Below are 23,254 nucleotides of genomic sequence, written 5' to 3'. Positions count from 1 at the left end.
ATTCACTTGCTTACGTTGCCAGCATGCGCATCTGAAAATACTTAATTTGAAAATTCGCCCATTCGTGATAATACTGTTCTTGTCCTCTCCATCATGAAACATTTCATAACACCAAGAACGATTTATGAAGATTCATGTACACAATGCTAATGATGGGACTTACCTAAAATATTTCATTTTTGTTGATAGATAAGCCTCTCTTCTTATGGTATGCTCCTTATTAACTTATTATTTTTATAATTTTTTTTTACAAGGTATACTCGATCTTATGTATCCAAATTCATTTTATAAACAGACTGTTGCAGAAAAAGTATATGACACTGGAGTATATAAAAACAACATAAATTACAAAAAACTGGATTGTATTTATATGCATTTGCCATTGTCTAAACTCGACAAAGTCACCCCAGAAGTAAAAATGCGATAGACAAGATTAGAACCGAGTCGTCCTTCAATCATTTTTATGACTTTCCTAATTCCACTTGTTAGGAAATCCTCTTCCCACCCTATTTAACTTGTGACACATTCTCTCGACAAGACGTAAAATAAATTGCAATGAATTTTATACATTCATGACGATTAAAACAATCAAAATCAAGGAGCAAAGTGATATATTTATTATGTTCTGCGGGTGTATAATTGTTCATTTCGATCCAAAAAGGTCTCCTTCAAAGCCTTTTGCAACAGTAAATTGGTTTCCTAATTGTCAAGTGCTGCATCTGTTGCCATAGATGCTATGTTTGTGGCAAGCTTTGTGGCTGCTTTACTATTGTCCTTCTTGTCTGTCTCTTCCTTTTCGTGATCAGACTTCTTATCGTCCTTTAATTTGTTTCGAGGCCGTTTTAACGGCAGTTTTAGCGGCAATCTTGGCTGCTCCTTCCAGGAGTTCTCCTCCCTCTCCAAGATCACCGACATCACCCACATCACCAAGATCACCGATCTCATTTGCACCTGCTTTTGCTCCAAACTTTGCAGCCCCCATCAATCCTTTAGTGGCTAGGCTTTTTCCTTTCTCACCTGCAGTTAAATGATAATATATTGAAATATATGATACAGTTAAAATTATGTACATGGTATTTAACTAATGTAAACTTTTTTGCATAACACGACTTACACAATGACCACATCATTTTGTAAAATTATAAATATGGTTAAAACATCGTTTTATTTAACAACACTTTCTTTTCATATCAATATGGGAATTTATTTTTCGAATGAAATTTATTATTCTCTTATTGGGCCATGTGCAAAAAAATATAAATCTCTTTTGAGTAAGATATGATATAAAAGTACGAACTACGCGCATTTTACAGAACAATTGATACTGGTCTTCAGAATGTATATTTTTGTGCTTTCTTGTTGCCAGATAAGTAGAAATTGCATTTTAGCTACAGTCAACATTAGTACCGTAGTATACTTTGTTAGTTCTTTTAAACTAAATACTGTAGTAAACAATATCGTAGTAGAATAATTAGATAGTTTCTATAAAATAACTACCGTAGTATCCCGAAATACTTCTAACAACATAACTAAATTATATTTTAAATTATGATTGCTTATATGCCAGGTCTTACGTCGCTGCCGCACTGTGTATTAGTTGTGATGTAGAAGTAGGTGTGATGATGCAGTGTGAGCTAACATTGTCTGAATACGATGAAAAATTTGGCGCTATTTATTGTGTTGTGCTGAGGTAATGAGTGACTGGCTGATTCGGTAGAGAAGCATTCGCATGTGACACTATTTTTCTTCGTGGTTAAGTTGTGCTAACTTGCTTTTCTAACCTGGTAGAGACCTGTTTGTCGAGAATATGACGCTGCAACAACTTTAACAGATGTTGATGGATACAGGCATAGATGCTGCTTACAAGCATTGGTAAATATCTACCATGTTTTTTATTATGCATACATTAGAGAATAATGTCCCGAAGGTTAATGTTCATTGTGAAATTCCAACAAGATTAGTACTCGAAAATTAATTAGCAGCATTGATAGCGGAACAAGGCACCGTCATCTTTTAAACTAGTTTGTTTGTAATCAGGAAGCTTTAATACTGTATACCCTTGATTATATGCAGTAATTTGCTTGATATTGTTCGGACCGTTCTCTCTGACGTAGGATTCTTGATTCAACTGCAGAATGAGAGAATGTCTCAGTGATTTTGTTTTTTCTTAGTTTTGATGGGATTGAGTGGTCACGTGTCTGACCACTCGATTTTAAAGTTATATTTCCATGTATTGTTGTTTCAATCAAATTTAAAATAAAAAATGGCATTTGTGATTGATTCTGAGTGTATAATCACTATTTTATTTCATGACAGCGGGTATAACAATGTGACCGCGCAGAGATAAATGGTTAATGTAACAACCCTAGGACATATGCTATTTATATTTTCATCTCCGTTTATAGCTTTATTAGATTTTAGTTATTATTTCTTTGATTATGTCGAGTCGGTGCTGGGAAATATTTCTCAAACAATAATTTGCAAATTAATAGGAGCAGACGTCATAATCCAGGCCAATTACTGGGAGCAGTTTGTATGAGTTTATTATAGTATGGATTAATTTCGTAAAGTGGATAATCCATAATATCATAACACACGAAATTCTCGGTTATTATAATGCCAAGTGTTTGGTCATTTGAGATGGAACTAATTCTTTGAATTAGGTGTGAGTCATGTTTTAAGGACTCAAGGTACTAATGATACGGAATAATGGGAACCAGTCTCGAAATTCGTGAAGATAAAGTAGAGTTTAGATGGGTTTGTCTTGACAGGATAGGTTGATTATAAAAGTTAATAACTGAAAAAAAAGATACATTGCTACAGTGGTGGAATTTCAGTCCTTTTACAGACTGGAGTGTGGAACACTCATTAAGGAGCTGAGTACCCGACTGCATGGTGCGGAATTGAAAGCACAAGCTTCAAACACAAGTAGATCCAGAAAATGCCGCGACTCATATTCTATTTCTACACAGAAGCTGTCATCTTTGATGCATCTATACTTATAAATGTAGGTTTAATCAAAAGCACTCAGAAAGTTACAGTTATTGAATTTTTAATATCATGGTGTGTGCATACGTTAGACATGGGAACTGAATTAGTACCATGACTCCTTAAAGTAAGCGGTATAAAACATCGACTGGAGACTTAGAAAAGCTGCATGACTAAAACTAAAAATGTGAAACAAGAAATAAACATGGAAATGTGTAATTAAACTTTCGTGAATGTGTGGTTGTCGTTAAGTAGAAGAAAATTATTTGCAGTTTTAGCGCGTTTAACAACTGTTCAGTTGACAAAGACTATCGTATCGAGGTCCTCGGACAAACGGGAAATATCGACCTCAAGCCAGTCAAGTGTTCGACATTTTACGTTCATCACAGTTGTGATATACTTGTATACCCCTTGAATATTACAAGAGAAATATTCTGATGTCAACGGTGCGATAATATTTAGCTCTGCGTTACTTGGTTCCAACGGTTTCCGTTATGATTCAACTGGTGTGTGTGTGTGTGTGTGAGAGAGAGAGAGAGAGATAGAGAGAGAGAGAGAGAGAGAGAGACAGACAGAGAGTTGGATTTTTAACGTAGCTTTAACAATTTTTCAGTCGTATCGCTACGATGTCTGCAGTGTGGCAGCCTTCAGCGATGTCTAACACTGGGGTATCATGCTGCAGACATGTAGCATAATGTCCCAACCAGTCACTTTATCGTGACACAGGGCTGACCAGTCCTAACACCTACCTCTTATTGCTGAGCGCCTAGCGAAGCAGCTGTTAGTAACATTTTTATAAGTCTTTGGTAAGACTCGACCGGGGTTCGAACACGCGCTCTTCCTCACAAAAGGCGGACGCTCTGACCACTAGGCCACCCGAGCGGTCGCAACTGGAGGGACAATACATGCTCATAAGACATCTTTTACATTTATAAGTCCAGAATGTTTCAAAATACCCATTATTGAAAATATCTGACATGCACGGAAATAATCTAAGACCTTGCAGTCTTCTCAACGATGCAAGAGAAAATATTTGCAACAGAAGGTCAATTTTAATAGTAGCTGCTCCGTAACTTTTTCAGGGTGATTACAAAATACCTTTCATAGTTAGTAGGCTAATTATAAAGCTTTAACTCAATTTCTAGTATTGATATAAATTTTAGTAGTAGGAGGAGTTGTCCACGAAGGGTAAAAACCGTTTGGTTGCCAGAATGGTCAATTTAGGAACATTTTGCACCGGTTGATGGGTAAGTATTTTGCTCCGACGGGATAAAGAAATTATTTTTAAAAATATGTTTACTATTTACTCATTTTACTCTCAATCGGCTTTCGTTTTTATTACAAAAAATTTAACCGCTTTGCAAATCCGACACTATTAATTAAATTTATGTAATATTTTACCATCTACTTTAACAATCCACGAGTTTTTATATAATGTTTTAATAGGGAAAAAAGAGGTGATTTTTAAACGAATGGATAATGGTAAGCAGTATCAGTGGGTGAAGCTTTCTCTTCCAAAGCGTGAACCACACAGAATGAAAACTTACAATCCTTTTGCTTTGTTACCTTTCTCATCTTTTGATCCGGCACAACCCATGTTCAAGAACAGGAGAGACTGAAATGGAAAACAAAGACAACTAGAGAAAGCAAATACTCACTAACAACTATCTCACAGTAGAGACTATAGACTGATTCACAACTTCTTCAAAATTCCAATATTATCGAGATCTTAAATATGTAGATCAGACGCCGACCAATAAGGAGTCATAATCTTGTCCGTAGATAGAGAATGGGTATATTGGACCAGCACTCCGGATGACCTCACCGTGTCATCGCACTGGATCCCCACAACCCTGGCTCCACACAGTACATTACAAACCGAATTAATGAAAATGTATTATCAAAGTTTAATGGACTTAAATCCCGGCACAAAACGTCTATGGTACGAGACAACTTTGGAACGATCTGGAATAGGTACAGAACATCCTATTACTCAGATACGATATCTCCACTTTATGTTTTAAATTTCAGTTGAAAGTTAGGATTTGATGTTCATTTCATAACAGTTAAAGCAAGCCACAATATCTTTTTTTGAGTGTGTGTGTGACTTTGATTTTTAATCTAGCTTTAACACGTTTTCAGTCATATCGCTACGATATCTGCAGTGTGGCAGTTTATAGTGATGTCTCGCACTGGGGCATCATGCCACAGACATGTAGCATGATGTCCCACCCTATCACATTATCCTGACACCAGGCCGACCAGTCCTAACGTTAGCCTCTTAATGCTGAGCGCAAAGCGAGGCAGCTGGTAGTACCATTTTAATAAGTCTTTGGTATGACTCGGCCGGGGTTCGAGCCCGCGACCTGCAGCATCCTAGGCGGACGTTCTAGCCACTAGGCCTCCGGATTGGTCCTCTTGTATTGAATTATACATGCCTTAAGAACATCAGCTAGGTAGAGTCTGATAAATGTCATTCCCAATATCATTTTGTAGATTTAATGTAAAAGAGAAGTGATTTGTAAAATACAGAATAGCAAGGACATGTAGATTAAATGGTGACACGTTCTGAGTTTCCTTCTGAGCTGATTTTAATATGTTGATACTGTTGGAAGATCAATGCCAGATTTGATCTCGACTATGTCATGTATTTTGTCAAAAGCGATGTATTGGTATCAATACTGGATAGTAAGTACATGTGAAACATAACGCCATTTCAATAAGTAAATAGTCCATGTTTGAATCAGCCCTTTTCGTCGTCTCTCTTACAAAGACAACCTATTTTGAACGACCGTGCATTTTCTACTCTCTACAGGAAATATTAAGATAACATCCAAGCTACTACGCTGAAATAATGTCCAGACGTATATTGAATTATTTATTGATAAACCTGTAAGAAATGTCTTATTAACATTACCGAAGCACATATAGAGGAACTCAAATGGGTAACGATTTAATACTGCATTTATGAAACGATCCCAGCCAATCAGTAATGAGGATGCTGCACAATAATTTCATAGGCTTATTTGGACCAATCAGAATCACATAAAGTGATATTTCAACATGTGGTGATATCAAAAATATGAAACAGCACATACTTCAGGAAAACTTTACCTACTATGTGATAAAATGTGGTAAATACATCAAAATAAAGTACAAATCTTGATGATTTTATAAATGATGTGGACCCACATTGTAACTCGGATGACATAATTTAAATTGACTTGATTGGAATTCCTGCAATTTTGGCACGTAATATGAACCTGTATTTTACGTTTACTTTGTCAAAGAAACTGATGCATTGGTTCAATAAATACATAGTAGATTCATACTTACAAAATGTCTGTTTTATATCTCTTAAAATGGCGGATCCCCAAAAAAATCTAGTATGTTCGCATACAAGCCTGGTACATTTTTGATTTGCATGCGTAACGTGCTGTTGCTATAAACAAACCCACCAGCCAATCCAGAAATTTTTAGAACCATATAGTAACGAGCTAGGTTAAAAACAGTTGATCTTACCTGGTTGATTATTGTTGTTGCAAACAAATACTGTCAGTGTCATATGTTCCGTCTTCCACTTTCAATCAAATTCCTTGTCCTTAATGTTCCATGTTCAAGGTCGAAACTTTAGATTTTATCTCTCTAACTATACACAGGGGGTTGAAAACAGTTCAGTATCGAATGTCGAGAATGCCCAATTCACATGTTAAACCAAATTGTGTATGAATAGCTGTCAGAATAAAAAAGGAATTGCTTTCTTGTCCTCTTTAAAGGACTTTTACTATGGTAACAATACTACATTGTTAATTCCCAAACATATGTAGTAACATTACTCTATATCCAGGCACTGATTTTGTGATCTCCAAGACCTGATATAATAACACTACTAGAACTGATGTAGCAACAATACTACATAGCTATCCCCCCCCCCACCAAAAAAAACCCACATGTAGTTACATTACCCTATCTCCAGGCACTGATTTTGTAATCTCCAAAACCTGATATGGTAACAATACTATAACTGATGTAGTAACAATACAACTAATGTTGTAACAATATTACAACTGATGCAAGTAACAATACTACAACTGATGTAGTAACAATACTGCATAGCTCAAATGCTATCCTCCAAACCCATATAGTAACATTACCCTATTTCCAGGCACTGATTTGTGATACCCAAAACTTGATGTAGTAACAATACTACATATCATCATAACCATCCTCCAAAACCCATGTTGTAACATTAACCTGTTTCCAAGCACTGATTTTGTGATCTCCCAAACCTGATGTAGTAACAATGCCACATGGCTATCCCCCAAATCATGTAGTAATATTACCCTATTTCCAGGCACTGATATTTTGAGCTCCAAAACCTGATGTAGTAAACATACTACATAGCGAACCCAACAAACCATGTACATGTAGTAACATTACCAAATTTCCAGGCACTGACATTCTGATCTCCAAGACCTTATGTAGTAACAATACTACATAGCTCTCCTGCTATCTCCCAAACCCATGTAGTAACATTACTCTGTTTCCGTGGTAACAGTCTAACATTCATTTTGATGTAGTAAGATTATTACAGCTATGCCTCACACTGTCTCCAGAATATAAAAGAAAATTCAGCGATGTCTTTATTATAGGACATTACATTTGTATTTAATATTAAATATCATAGAAGTATTATCACTCTGGTGGACTAAGTGGATAGACTGTCCATCTCTGATATGAGAGGCGAAAGGTTCGAACCGCCTGAGTCATACCAAAGACTTATAAACATGATACTAACAGCTGCCTCGCTAGGCACTCAGCATTAAGAGGTTAGTGTTACTACTGGACGGCCTGGTGTCAAGATAATGTGACTGCGTGGGAGATATTTCTTTGATTGTTCGACGAGCTTTGGCCCGGAGAATACGATATTTACTTAAATTTTCGGGCGTCGGACGATTGTTAAATTTTGTCAATGCTTCTCGGCGTTGTCTAATGGCTTTCTTACATTCCTTACTGAGCCAAGCTTTTGGGGTTCTTTTACAGTTTTTGGGGACTTGGGGATATATTCTTCTGCAATCTCGGTTAAAATAGATGTAAAATGCTGAATAGGGTCATTAACATTGAAAACTGTATCATCATTCAGCCTAGTTTTACAGAATGTTTCAAACTTAGCCCAATCGGCCTTCTTTATATTCCTTGGTGGATTTACGTCATCAATTGTAGAGTTATTATTTCCAAGGAATATTGGAAAGTGATCACTGCTGTGAAGGTCATCAGCGACTTTCCATTCACAGTCCAAAAGCAGCGAAGGAGAACATATTGACAAATCGATGCATGTGTATGTACCCTTTCCTGGGTGTAAATATGTCGGTGATTTGGTGTTATATAGACACAAATCGTGTCTGGAAATGAAGTCTTCTATTTTGTGGCCTCTGTCACTTATGTGATTTGAACCCCATAAAATGTTATGGGCATTCAAATTCCCGAATAAAACAAAGGGTGCGGGGAGTTGTTTAACAAAATTGTCTTCTTCCTTTGGTACTAGATTGGTGTTTGGTAGTATGTAAATAGAACAAAAGGTAATCACTCGATTTAGAGTGACGAGTACAGCAATGGCTTGTAGATTTGTGTCCAAAGGGATGACGCTATGAGGGGCTCTGTTGTTCACAATAACAGAGACTCTTCCTGAGGCCCTGTCAACATTTTGAGAGTAGATGTTAAACAGGGAGTAGTTTTTAAGTGTGATGTTATCCGTATCTTTCGAAAATGTTTCCTGAAGACGTAGTACTGCAGAATCATGTTCGTTCAAAAGCAGAAGAATATCATGGTAGTTGGGTTTAAGTCGTCTACAGTTCCATTGTATGATGGTGTTCTTCATTACAAGTTTATATTGAAGATTGTGGATCTAGGTTAGACCTTTCGTTGAGGCAATCTGTTTGGTTATTTATCTGGAGGAAGTACGTGTGTGTTTTTTGTTGTTGTTAGGCCTGGAGCCACCTTGAGGACATGGAGCAGTTTCTTCTGCATCGATATACTCAAAGTCTCCAAACCTATTGTGCAGCTTTATGGGGTCAACAGACCCATTTTGCTGCCTATTTGTTTGCGACTTTTTTTTTACTGTTTGGTGATCTTGGTGGTGGAGTATTGTTGAATGTTGTTTGAGTCGATATTGAGTTTTTCTCGGGCTTGTAATGCGGAATGTTCGAGCCGGAAGGGGATTCAGGTGAGTTTGTTTGGGTTTGGGCGTCTTTCGTTGCTTTTTGGTTGCTTTTCATTACAGTTGAGAAGGACGGGCCGGGGAGTGATGTTCTAGCTTGTACAATCTTCCTGACCTCTGGATAGGGGATGTTGGATGTGCATTTAACCCTCTGTATCGCCTTCTCCTGTTTCCATGTGTCGCATTCCTTTGAATTAGCATGTTGTTCATTTCCGCAGTTGAAGCAATGTGGAGTGGCTTTGCAATTGGATTCCCGATGAGAGGGTCTCCACATCGGCCATATATTTGGCTTCTGGAACATGGGTCTTCATGATGGCCATATTTTGACAGTTGTAGCATCGGAGGGGATTTGGTATGTATATCTCAACCTTAACTTGTAGAAATCCAACTTTGACCACTTTAGGAACTGTAGGCTTGTTGAAGCTCACCTATAATGGTGTTGGTGTCCTGCAGATTGTTGTTTCGTTTGATACGAATTCTACGGACTGCAGTGACACCTTCATTTTTGATCCCCTCGACGATTTCTTTTTCGCTGACTTCAGCTAAGTCACGGCAACGAATGACGCCTTTTGATTTAGAAAGCGTAGAGTGGGCGAAACAGGTTACTGGAATATCGTGGAAGGTTTTAATTTTGTGGATATTTTCAGTATGAGCTTTGCGCTCGCACTCTACAAGTAGCCGCCTGGTTTTATTTTTTTTGACACTTTTTGGCTTGCCGACTAATCCAAATATAGTCTTTTCGACTATAAATGGCGATAGTGCAGCAAGTGATTTAGATTCGTCTTTCGACTGGATGACCATGAAGCGAGGAAAGGATTCTACACTACATGGTTCATCATCCGACTCTGATCCAGTTTTGGGACGTTTTAATTTTTTAATTTATTTGAATTTCCAAGTTGGTGTATGGAAAAATTCAGCACCCGTGCTCCCCGCCCACCATGGAGCCCAACAAGGGGATACTTTTAAAGTGCCAGGGATACACAAATGCCATACTCAGATGATACAATTACCTTAGATTGACCCGTGAAGTCATCACCTTCCTGGGTCGGTAATATTACCTCCCGACTGACCCGTTAAGCCACCACCTTCTAGGAAGTCTTCTAAGACTTGGGAAACGGAAAGATAAAGGAATTGAATATAGGGACAACGGTGGTATCAAGAGAGATACAAGGAGAAAGATAAAGAAGGTGAGGGAGTAGATAAAGTCTTCCTTGGGCTCGGCGTGACGAGCCAATTTGTCGAGACCAGGCCCATCCCGAGCACCCGTCTAGAAGAAGTAGAGGCCAAAATAGTGTATTGCATGGAAAGCCTCTGCTCAACTACCAGGATCATGTCCTCCCCCGACACGGGACGCAACCCACGGCAAGCAGGTGGCCTCTACTTAATCGCCTTTTACAACACGTAGCGAGGCACGTCGGGCGGAAAAGAAGAAGACCAATGTGTTGCCTTCTATGTTAAAGGAATAATGTTAACATAAACCCAAAGGCCCTTTTCAGGGCCACTCATATACCTCGAAAAGAAATTGCTTTCTTGCCCCCCCCCCCCAATTCTTTTTGTAAATGTTGTATAAATGTTTGTCTCTTGTCAAAAGAAATTGCTTTCTAGCCTCAAGCCCCCAATTTTTTAAAATGTTGTATAAGTGTTTGTCTCTTGTCTTTTATATCTCTGTACATCCCGCTCTTTGCTCAGTACTGTGACGTCACCTCCCTTTAGTTGCCATATTGTTACCAATCTCCCCTACCGTGACGTCAGACGCTTTATTACATGCTCATTGTTTTCCCCGTTAACTTTACATTGTCAGAATCGTTCAGTATTATCCGATACTGAACTCGCGCAACAATACACATATCGCATTCACGTGCATAAAGGAACTACATTTTATTGTAAACAAACAATGGACGCAGACGCCAGCACTTTTGATTTGTACACAAATCATGTACACTCACGTAAGAGGCTCTTTACGTTGTGGTTGTTTAAATTTGTTTCTGAATGAACTAAAACAGATGTTTCGTGGACTGCCACATACCAGCTGCTTTGGCACATTCCGCGTTGATACAATGTTACGGATTTATGCTAGCTGCGTTATGTAAGAAACGCAAGATAAGGTCCTTACAAACAACATACAAGTGACAAGTCATATACTCTCTTCTTTAGCTGGTGATAATAATGGCAAAATAAAATATACTTACAGTTTTACATCCTGACTTTCCTCAAAATGTATTTTCTTAATTCTGCAAATCCGAATTACATGAGCCAGTCATAGGTTTTCAATCTGGATTACACATTGTGCTGTAATTTCAATGATAAGTGCAATTGCATCCTCCTTACTGCACACAAAATGAAATAAGCATTAAATTCCATAGCGTCTTTTTGATAATTGCAATTGAAAGACTTCATATTTTTCCCACATTATGATTTCAAACATTCAATGACAGAAACAGAAACACATTTGCAGATGTTCAACACGCTTCTCCCTAGCTTATTAAATCTCATGTATTTCATGTGGAATCATCACATACAAATCCAGTCAATATCATGAAATTTCCTTGAATCGAGAAAAATACCAAAATCTATTCATTCCAGATCAAATGAAAAAGTTGTTGCAATGCACATTCATTCACAATATGACTCCAAATTTCAATTTTAACTTGACACGCCATTGAACTTGACACGCCATTTTCTTTCGAAAGTTATGTCGAGCGCGCGACTAAGTTCAAATTTATCTGGGCGGAGTTATGTGCGCAGTAATAATGTTGATTTGCGTAATGATGAATATGCGCTTGTGTATTTAGTTTGAAATGCGGCATGCATTCATTTACGTTGTTTCTTGTAGCGTATTTTGTTTATATAATTAAACCTTTAGGTAGAATACAAAAATGAGCATATAATAAAAAGGTTACTGCATTTGTATTGGAAAATATGAACTGGTTTTGTCGGAAGGATATACTGCACTCCCAAGGTCGTACAGTACTCCATCCCAAAACTAGTGCATATTTTCTCATTCAAATGAAGTAACCTTTAACTACAGACCCCACTTCCCCTTGTCGCTATACAAACCCACATTCGTTTTATTACATACCTATTTAATCTTATATGGCCGATCTGTCGTTCGATACAGATGTTCAAACTGTTTTTGCGTACACCTAAAACGTTCGTATCGCATACCAAGACTGGAACTGCGTTTGCAGCTTGAAATATTAAATAATAATCCACTTATAAAATATCGGAAATAATTTATTGCAATAAATTTTAAAAAATTTAAAAGATGTGTATACACGTTTTTTCATGTTACGGAATGATGTCCTATTTGGAGAAAATGGGCGCTTCTGCCACTGGGGATAATTGGGTAGTACCGTAAGTAGCAACAGGCAGCACCGTAAGTAGCAACGGACAGTACCGTAAGTACCAACGGGTAGTACCGTAAGTAGCAACGGGCAGTACCGTAAGTAGCAACAGGCAGTACCGTAAGTAACAACGGGCAGTAACGTAAGTAGCAACGGGTAGTGCCATAAGTAGCAACGGGCAGTACCATAAGTAACAACGGACAGTACCGTAAGTAGCAACGGGTAGTACCGTAAGTAGAAACGGGTAGTACCGTAAGTAGCAATGGGTAGTTCCGTAAGTAAGAACGGGTAGTACCGTAAGTAGCAACGGGCAGTACCGTAAGTAGCAACAGGCAGTACCGTAAGTACCAACGGATAGTACTGTAAGTAGCAACGGGCAGTATCGTAAGTATTACGAACCAGGAGGGCGAGTTACAGAGACATAGAACAATTATGCTGAAGTAAAATACTTGCTTCTCACCGAAAGAAGAAATGCCAAAAAGTGCTCAAATTACTTCTTTAATCAGAAGATTTAAAAGAAGTTGGAGTTTTAAATTATCTTTTGCCCTTTTATGTAATTTATATATATATTTTTCATGACTATAGAATAACGTAATATTATAGATTGGCGTATGCTTACTAGTTCTTTTTTTAGATGTATGTACTTGTGAAATTATTCAAGGTGAATAGACAGGGCAAAAGAGTTACATATTCTCTATACATAAATTTGTACTTGCCTGGCTGACAGACTCTCTTCTCCATAAGGCTTTTTTATTAATGTAAAATAGACAGGACAAAAAGATCACAACATTCTCTATTCAGCAGTTTTTAATGGTCTGTGCTCCGAATATCCGTTTAGCTTTTTAATTAAGGTAAAGATTGAAAATTAAAGAATAACATATACTATTGTTATTTGGTTGTTAGCTTTGATTTAATACCGTTGAAAAACACGGAAGATAAAACTTAACGCTGAAACATCTGTATCACTAAGAAACTACATTCCGTTTAACAAAACAAAAAAAAAAAACAACAACATCAGACTGAAAACTTCATGTGCAATGTTGCATCGCAAATATACAAGTAAACAATATTTAATCATTTCGTCATTGATACGTTTTGTATGAATATTTGTCTGTAGTGAAATAATGGCATGTAAAAATCATCTTTACGAGCACAGTTTGGACGCGATAAATACAATACGTAAACATTTTAATACGAACAGCGTGTTATAGACTTAATGCTACTGTTTAATACACACACCTTTAATACAAAACTTGGACATTTTCATAAACACAGTCTTGTCGTAGAAAATACAAAACTCTGAATTTTTTTATACACAACTACAACTTGTTGCATACAAAACAAGGATATTTTCATGTTTACAATTTTAGCAAAGTAAAAACGGAACAAGTACTTTTTCATAAATACAACCATGATATGATACATGAAAACGTGGTCAAATTCATTATCAATTATGACATAGTACATACAAACAAGGGCATGTCCATACGTACTGCAAAAAGCCAAGGATTCTTGTATTTGCACTTATTGCTTTGTTAAATTTTAATAATTACTTGTTAATTATATGGAGTCGGAGTTGGAAAGATATTTTTGAAACCGAGTAATTAATTTATAGAAGCCGATGTGATAATAACATTATTCACGAGACTTTATGGTTGTTTGGATTATTTTTGTAAAATGGATCCCAACCCCCAACCCCCAAGGAATTTTAAGGACATATTAATACACAAGTGTTTAGCAATATGATATAGAAATAATTATTAGGTGCCTTGGTCGTATTCTGTGGCACATGGCGCAAAGTACTAATATTCCGCATGGAGCAGAATGCTGCTAAGTCATATACATATGAAGAACGATAACATATTCAAGTATGAAATTAGGGTTCCGTGATGGATGGTCCTTAGGTGATTATAAGGGATATTTTTGGAATTTGCACGTTTAAGAACCCATTAGTTGACGACCGATATCTTGAGATCGTTTGAAATAGCGGAAGCTTCGAACTCAAACCAGACTCACTCACATTCGATGGGCAATGAGTGCCAGTGCATGGTAAAATGCTATTTCAACAAGGCACGCATAAAATGGGACGTGTTCATACGAACAACTATGACATCTTGTTTGCCAGGCTGGGAAATTTTCACATACATAAACATTTGCGATATAGTTCTTACAAAAAGGCAGATATTTTAATACAGATAAACAAGACACGATACTTTCAAAATGGGGATATTTTCATATACATAAGTCTGATATAGTCCTTACAAAATGGGGATATTTTCATACACATAAGCCTGATATAGTCCTTACAAAATGGGGATATTTACATACACATAAGCCTGATATAGTCCTTACAAAAGGGGGATATTTTCATACACATAAGCCTGACATAGTCCTTACAAAATGTGAATATTTTCGTGCACATAAGCCTGATATAGTCCTTACAAAATTGCGGTAGTTTCATAAAGATAAACACGATGTGATATAGTCCTTACAAAATACTGGGATATTCTCCTACACATAACCATGATACAGTCCTTACAAAATACTGGGATATTCTCCTACACACAACCATGATATGGTACTTACAAAACGGGGACATTTTCATATACACAAAAGTGGACATTTTCATACACACAAAAGGGGACATAAATTCTAGTTTCAACATGGAAGGTGACAATCTACACGAGTATTAATGCAGCAGTTTGATTGTTTCATACTTATCTGGAATCATAATACATACTACTTGAATGTGCTCGATTTTATTTTATAACTGACGATACTTTATATATATATATATATATATATATATATATATATATATATATATATATATATATAGTAAAATAGATCTTTCTCCCCAGATCTTTACTAAGATATAGCTTTCCCCATTAAGATGGTAAAAGTTTTATGGCCCCGTTTCACAGGATTTACAAGAATGTGTGTGTACGTATTGTGTGTGTGTAAAGCCTAAGTCAATTCAAATTTCATAGATATTATTGGTATTTGAACGAGAATTGGTTCAAACACCTAATTGCCATATTTAAACCTCTTTTGAGTTTCTTACTTGACACGCACGAAATAAATCAAACCGTAATTTGAACATGATTAATAATGCTTAGGTATTTTTCTTGTACGAGGGATTTTCGTTCTTGCAGGTAGTTACATATGTGCAGGGGAAAATATTAACAGCTTTTAATACCTGTGTGACTCGATTCCTACTCAATTTTATCTTTCTATACTAGAAGTATTTGGATAAATGGGACGAGGGCTATCATATCGAGAGGATTCTCTTTATTGGTATATTTGCATATCTTAGAAGGAATATATTTTTTAATTGTTTTTAACTTGAAATTCTTGCTGATATTGATAACTGGAATTACCTGATTAGCAACTGATCAAGAGAGACATGGTTCTTAGAACCATTTTCAATACGTTGCTACTTTTGAAGCGCTGTGTGGATTAGCATACGAATGTGTGAGGGGACTGGCAATAAACGCTGGTGGGGGCTTCGCGGAGTTTGCGGTATTTTTACGAACGGGTGAGAGGCTACATAAGGCGACTATCGCCATTAGCGCCGTTTTGCTACACACTCACGAACACATATATCTATAACGTGAAATCATTTAAAGACATTTTCCCCTTCATCTAAAATCCGCCGTTTTGATAGGTATCCCCTATTGAGACGGGGATGGTCGAGTTAGGAATAGACTCGTCTGGATAATGCGGATAGGTCAGATGGTACCAGTGTATATAAAAGCGAAAGGCGAGTTGATTGGGGAGTCTGATGCATATCTTCCCCAGAGAAAGAAGACTAGTCTTAAATTTCCTGAGAGGGGAGAAGTTCGGTGCCGAGGAAATCCTGAGAGAGGTTAAGTTTTGCTCCGAGGAACCTTAGTGAAGTGACACTGGATTGCTACGAGTGAATTCTATTCAAAAGGACCCCTAAAAGATATAATATTTGCTTTCATATTTACATTGTGTCAATTACCATTATTTATATTATGCAAAATATTTAGTTTCTTTTGTGATTTGTAAATTTTGGTAAATATTTATTTTGAATGTATTTTATACCTAATACTTATGGCAATTTACAGAGGGTAGTTTTCAAACTCTGCTATGGCGAACATGCTAAACAGCACAGAGAAAGCTGGGAAAATAAGGAGCTATTTTCCCACAGATTTGAAAGTGACAGAGCAAGGAAGACTCCTACAAGCTTATAGGACGGCAGGATGTCAGGTCCTATATCTCACCACCTTTACAGATGCTGAGACCACGCCCGGCGGACATCCTCCAGTACCTTGTAGCGAGAGGAACCAAGACAGACGACATCAGAGGATTGCAAAATGGAGGGAGAGGTCTATACTTCCTATTTGTGAAGGAGAAACGCCTGTGTATGGAAATAATCAGACGATAGAATTTAAAGATAAAGCAGTAAAGATATATGCCCCTCCACCCCTCATCAAGGTTCTGGGAGCGAAAACTGTAGAGTCGCACTTCTCTGGACTGCCCCTGGAAGTACCAACAAGTCATCTAAAGAGTAAGGTGGAAGGAAATATGGAGTCAAATTATTAATATCACATTTGGCCACCTATTGGGGATTTCCTACGGTTTACACTGGAGTTAGAGTGATAAGCTTTTCCATGAAAGATGCTACGAAGATCCCCGCATTCTTCTACACCATGGGATTCATGTTAAAATTCTGGTACAAAGGATGTCAGAACAACCGTCAATGTAATAAATGTAATGAGCCACTGGCCACCTACACAGAGAATGCAACTTCCAGGCACAATCATATATTTCCACAAACACGTCTCCAAAGACATATGCCGCAGCAGTAACCAAAGCTGCAACAGTACAAGTATAGAAAAGACGCTGCAAACTGTGCCGAAACCTATAGAAGATAAAGTAGATGAGACAATTACGTCTTAAAAAAGAAAAGAAAGAGTCAAAACAAGTGAAGCCGATAGAGAAAAACAAAGCTCCCTTCTTCATTCAAGAAGAACCGCAGTCTGGAGGGGCCAATAGAAACCCAGACGTTATAACCTGTGATAGCATACAAGCTAGTTAGAAACAAAGAACAAGAAGAAACCCCGGCTGTAACAATCAACTTGGAGGGAGAATCCCAAATTCAGCTACAAGAGAAAGGGAAAAAGATGGAAACCAGGGCCAGAAAATGGACACGTTCATTCCTATATTACCACTGAAGAGAAAACGAACGGCATATACCCCCAGAACTCCTTCTGAATCGGATATAGTGAATTTATAAGGAGCCACAAATCACCGAAAAAGAAGGAAACAAGGGAGTCTCGCCGGAACACTAAAGAAAAGGAACAAATTAGACCAACTGTATCCTTGACTAGGGAGGATAAAAGAATGATCATCAGTCTAAATGAATATAGAGCAAAGAGAACTGTCCACTAGTAATTACTAATTATTAACTATTCAAATACTTGCAGATTTACACAATATCTAGTTATTTTATATATTTGCAAACACTTACATAAACTTTAATACTGTTACACGCACACGGGTATTTACTTGACCGAGCGGATGTCAAAACCTGGAGCGATTCTCGCTAGAAGTCCTAAGTTTACCCCAATTTTCCAAAGACTTCCATACAACTTCAGTTGTAAATTAGAAAGCCCGACGTGTACATTCTATACCTAAATTTTACTCTAATTAATGCAAGACCACAGATAAAACAACCTGCCAAATATCTATCAACCACACATCTGCATGTTTTATCTTCATTATGCCTTAGAAAATATATGAGTATCCCCTAACAGTAGTGAAGTGGGGCGATTCAGGGACAATGGGAAAATACATTTCAGACCACCACCACCCTGAGCCTGTTTAGGGACAAGATTTATTGGGACAATGGGAAAATACATTACAGACCACCACCCCTTGGGCCTTTTTAGGGACAAGATGTATAGGCACAAGGGAAAATCCAGTCAAAAAGGTCGTGGGCATGTATAGGGACAAGGGAAAGTGGAGTCTGTATAGCGTCGGACGTAACGGTAGGGAAGATTGGTAACAATGTTGCAACTAGGGGCAGGTGACGTCACAGTACCGAGCAAAGAGCGGGTGTACACATATAACACAGACAATAGACAAACATTTATACAACATTTTTAAAAAGAATTGGAGGTAAGAAAGCAATTATTTTCGAGGCATATGAGTGGCCCTGTAAAGGGCCTTTGGGTTCTTCTGCTTTTTCTTCTATTTTCTCCACTTCTTCCACCATCTTCTTACTTTCCTTAATATTCCATTCTTCTTCTCTTCATTCTCTGGCATCCAGTCAGGATGGCCAATGGCTCTGAATTTCTCCTGGCCTTTGATCCAGTTATTGTTTACTCTCTCAAACTCCTCCTTTTTCTTTATGTTTTCTCTTTCTTTTCTCTCCTTTGACCATCTTTCTTTTATCTTCTTCACTCCTTCTGTTAACACATTTCTCATGAGTTCTTCGGCTTTCTTGAGCTGGTCCAGTCCCCATTTTACAAAAGACCAGTCTGTCCATTGCACGATATCTTCCAAGAAACACCTTACTCTCATGACAATATATATGGCTTCTTTCAAGTTACCCACTTTCACATATTCAGGGTTAATGAAGCCTCTTAATCTCTTCACTTCTTCCTCTATTATGCCTTTCACAAGATCCATGGCTACTTCGAGACTAGTTACTTGCCTTCTGACAAAATCCTTGGTAACTGGATGCCTCCATTCCTTATCAAGCCTTTCCAGTACATACAAGTTATCTACTATCCAAAACCAAACAATCTTTCAAGTTGTTAAAGAAATCTGAAGCTGCTGCCATCTTCTTCTTTGCTTATTCCTTAGAACGCCGCGAATGACGGACGCTTGAGTTTTTATTTGTAAAGCACGGACGTGAAGGAAAACATTTCCTACACACACTTCACATATTATATACTATCCACACACGCGAAGAAGCAAAAGCTTACTACAAATATACTATCCACACACGCGAAGGAGCAAAAACAAAACCAAAAATCTACTATCCACACACGGGAAGAAGCAAAACAAAACCAAAATATACTATCCACACATGCGAAGAAGCAAAAACTAACCACAAATTTACTTTCCACACACGCGAAGAAGCAAAACATAACCATAATCTACTATCCACACACGCGAAGAAGCCAAAAACAAACACTAATCTACTATCCACACACGGGAAGGAGCAAAAACAAAACCCAAATATACTATCCACACACGCGAAGCAAAATTCAAACCACAGTTATACCATTAACACAGAAGGAAAGTTAAACAGCCACACACTCTACTATCCACACAAACGTACGTGAGCGCTTACAAGCCCCACTAATCTACTATCCACACAAACGTATGTGAGCTTATACAAACACACACACACATAATCATATTAGTAAACGAGTGAGTGTTTATATTTACACTACTCCACAGTTACACAAATTGGCAAATTGAATAGTGTTTCTTTTCTAGAGTTTTGGTTAGCCCTGCAAAGGGCTGTTGTTTGTAACTTCAGATGCACCTGGCTAATGCCTACATCTACCCGGCCTGGCACCGCAGACACATGGACGGCTCTAGTCATTAGCCAAATTGATACGTGTGGCTGGGAGGGCTGAGGGAGGATGACTGGCTTCTCTATCCCACTCCTCCGTTTGAGGGATAGTTAAAACTTGTTCGTGTCTATTTCGTCTATTTTGCACACGTGGATGTTCTTGTCGCTGAGGCTGTCTTTGCTTCTCGAATTCCCCATTCCAGTTTTCTCTCTGACAAGCCACAGGTATTGGTGGCTCTTGTGGCTGAGGCTGTCGTGCTGGTGCTACTGTGGAGGTGTCCTCACCGCAGGCTTAACTTCACTTTTTGTCTCATGATCAGGTGAGGCAAAATTGGCCTTTTCTTTTCCTCTTCTTCTATTTGTTCTCTCCCCCTGCTCCTCCTTCTCTATTCTCTCTTTCTCTGCTATGGCCTCGAATACCAGCTCATCCAACAGGTGTCGGGTGTACTCCAGGTCATCTGAAGTTCCACAATCTTCGCTATTCTGCTACTCATCTTCAATGTTGATCAGTCAACAGGAATAACCAGACTGACGAGCGTTCCCTATATATCAGCCAAGCATGGACGTGAAGTAAAACATCCCTTGATACCAAAACTTAGTTAGTTTGATTATAGTGGTTTTCGTTCTTTTGAACATGTACCACTTGTTTACTCACGCACTGCGTGATTTTTAATTACTCCCGGGGGAGGAAAAGGAGCCTCATCCCCAGGCTTTTATGTACTCACAGACTACTTTTTAATTTAGCCACTCCGGTGTAGGACTAACTAGTCCTTAACAACCTGACTGAAAGGCTAATAAACATGAGTGGGAATAGTCACACCACACACTCATGTTTCTTAGTTGGATTGAAATGCCCCAGGTGTCAACCCAAGGAGCATGTGACGCCCGCTACGATTGGTCGGCAGCGATGATGTCACATTAGGACACCTGGTCTTGTGGCAGGTGAAAATCGTTCCACATACTGCCACGTGTACGTTGTCTGAGCGTGATAAAGGAGGAAAGGTACTTGGAAAGCCAGCCATGGATGTCATGTACTCCCCAAAACGCCAGGCCGTACTTATTCCAAATCATGTCCAGTTTTACTATTGGACAAAATATACCAATAATGTGTTAGCCATCTCTGCAATTAATCAAATCATAAGAGTTATAAAATTTGAATAAAATTTTCGTAACAAGTTTGAATTTAGTGTACATAGTGTATATGCTTATTGAAATTAACTTATAGCAATTGAGTAACGAATGGTACAAAAGTAAGTGTGAGAATTTAAACGACGGTACCAAAACAGATCAATTCAGACGTAAGATTAGTTGATCTAGGAGGGATACCAAGCCAAAATGGATCCCTATTAGATATTTACAGGCAATTTTAGTAGCCCTAAGAAGGGCTTTTGTTTTTAGGCAAACGTTCCCCGTCTGTCCTCTGATTCCCTGCATAGCTGGGCTGTTTGCTTTCTTCGTTAGTTTCCCCTGGAAAGGCATAACCATGAAGTTTAGCGATGTATCTAGCCGCCTCGGTCAGCTGGCGTAAGGAGAACTCTGAGTAATGAGTAAGCTTCATAATAGAGCGCCAATTAATGTATTGGATTGCATTGACGAAGTGGCCCGCTTTTTTTTGATATCATCATTTGCCTTTCCCAATCCCATATTTCGGTAGACAGAGCCTTCCTTTTTACCACTCTGTTTAGGTGGTGCAGGTTCCTCAGCTTCATCGCCGCTGGATGATGATACTTCCAGGGCCGCTGCCAGCGTGGAAGTTTCAAATTCTTCGGGGTCGTCTGCCAACATTGCCTGGATTTGGCTGAGTATGTTAGTAGAAATAGCTGTAGAAGCTTGATTTAAAATTTCAGCCAGATGTTGTTTAAGAGACAAGGAGACGGTTCAGAGTAGATCAGGATAGATAAAGATTTTTTATTTTATTTTTTATAATTGTTTTTTTTTATAATTTTTTTCTTTTTTTCTTCTTGATTTCCTTATTTATTTTGATTACCTTATCTTATTGGTTTGGAGTGAAAACTTGTTTTATGGTTGTTTGTATGTTATTATGGAGTCCTGTTTTAATTAATTCCTATTTTCCTATTTTAATTTTTTGTGGCCTTAATTGGTTTTTATTATTCGGGCTATGAACGGCTGTGTTAGTCTGTGAACCCACGAGACCTAGCAGGCCGTCATAATTCACAAACAGTAATTTTGTAATATTCGTCCTTAACTGGTTTTTATTATTCGGGCTATGGACGCCTGTGTCAGTCTGTGAACCCACGAGACCGAGCCGACCGTCATAATTCCTAAACAATGATTTGTAATATTTTTGACTGGTCTTTGATTTACTTTCTTAGATTTTTTTTGATTAGATTGGATTCGTGTATAAAACTTATGATATTTTCGAATGTTAGATTAGTATTGGGGTTTGTGTTCATCAAGAATTCTGGGTAGGTTGCAGGGGATCCAATATTATGCTGTTTAACTTTAAACTTAGCCCTTTCTTTTTCAAGTGTGTGGCAGTTGTTGAAAAATATGCTCTATGTCTTCTGGGACCCTGCAGTGGTAGCAGTTAGGGTTATGTGATTGTGGTGCTATGTACTGTACGAAGCTGTTAGCCAGCTTGGTTTTGCCCGTGAGTATTCTATTTATGAATTGGTGTTCACTGCCTTTTGTTTTGGGTGGTTTCCTATTTCTACAGACTTCTTTAATTATGGTTTTTAGTTTCCTGCCTTGAGTGCTTGTGTTCCATAATTCCTGCCATTTATTATCAATGAGGGTTTTATATATGCTATTGAGTTCGCATATGCTATAATCTAGGTTGATGTGAGTAGTTTCGTTTAGTTTTTGTTTAGCTGTTATATCTGCCATATCGTTACCTGGTATGTTAATATGGATGGTGTCTACATAAATTCTACTTGTAAGTTATTATTTTTCAGTATTTTTAACAATAAATTGGTTTGCCTAAGATAGTTTTCTCTTGATTTGGTGTTGTTATTAAGTATTGTTTTTATAACGCTTAGCTAGTCACTTATTATTACCGCTTGGGGTATTTTGTTCTCTTTGATCCATTTGAGTGCTTCAAGTATGGCCCAGAATTCAGCTGTGTATATGGAGCAGAGGTTAGGTAGTCTTCGTCCTACTTTAATGTTAAGTTCGGAGATTACG

General features: G+C 37.9%; 1 long non-coding RNA gene across 2 annotated transcripts; it reads right to left on the bottom strand.

Moving 5' to 3' along the window:
- Positions 1–601: 601 nt before the first annotated feature.
- Positions 602–6,595, bottom strand: LOC149779207 (uncharacterized). Of its 2 annotated transcripts, none has more exons than XR_016415381.1 (3): positions 6,511–6,595; positions 4,555–4,603; positions 602–1,017 (listed from the first exon to the last, which is right to left on the bottom strand). It is a non-coding gene; the product is annotated as an uncharacterized LOC149779207 (long non-coding RNA). The 2 variants fall into 2 exon arrangements; XR_016415380.1 differs by lacking the exon at positions 6,511–6,595 and adding an exon at positions 6,325–6,460.
- Positions 6,596–23,254: the final 16,659 nt, after the last annotated feature.

Source organism: Sinohyriopsis cumingii, chromosome 17 (assembly GCF_028554795.1).
Source record: "Sinohyriopsis cumingii isolate HCF-2022 chromosome 17, ASM2855479v2, whole genome shotgun sequence".
NCBI lineage: Eukaryota > Metazoa > Mollusca > Bivalvia > Unionida > Unionidae > Sinohyriopsis > Sinohyriopsis cumingii.
Note: the sequence above shows the minus strand (reverse complement) of the source record. Positions and strands in the feature narration are given on the sequence as shown.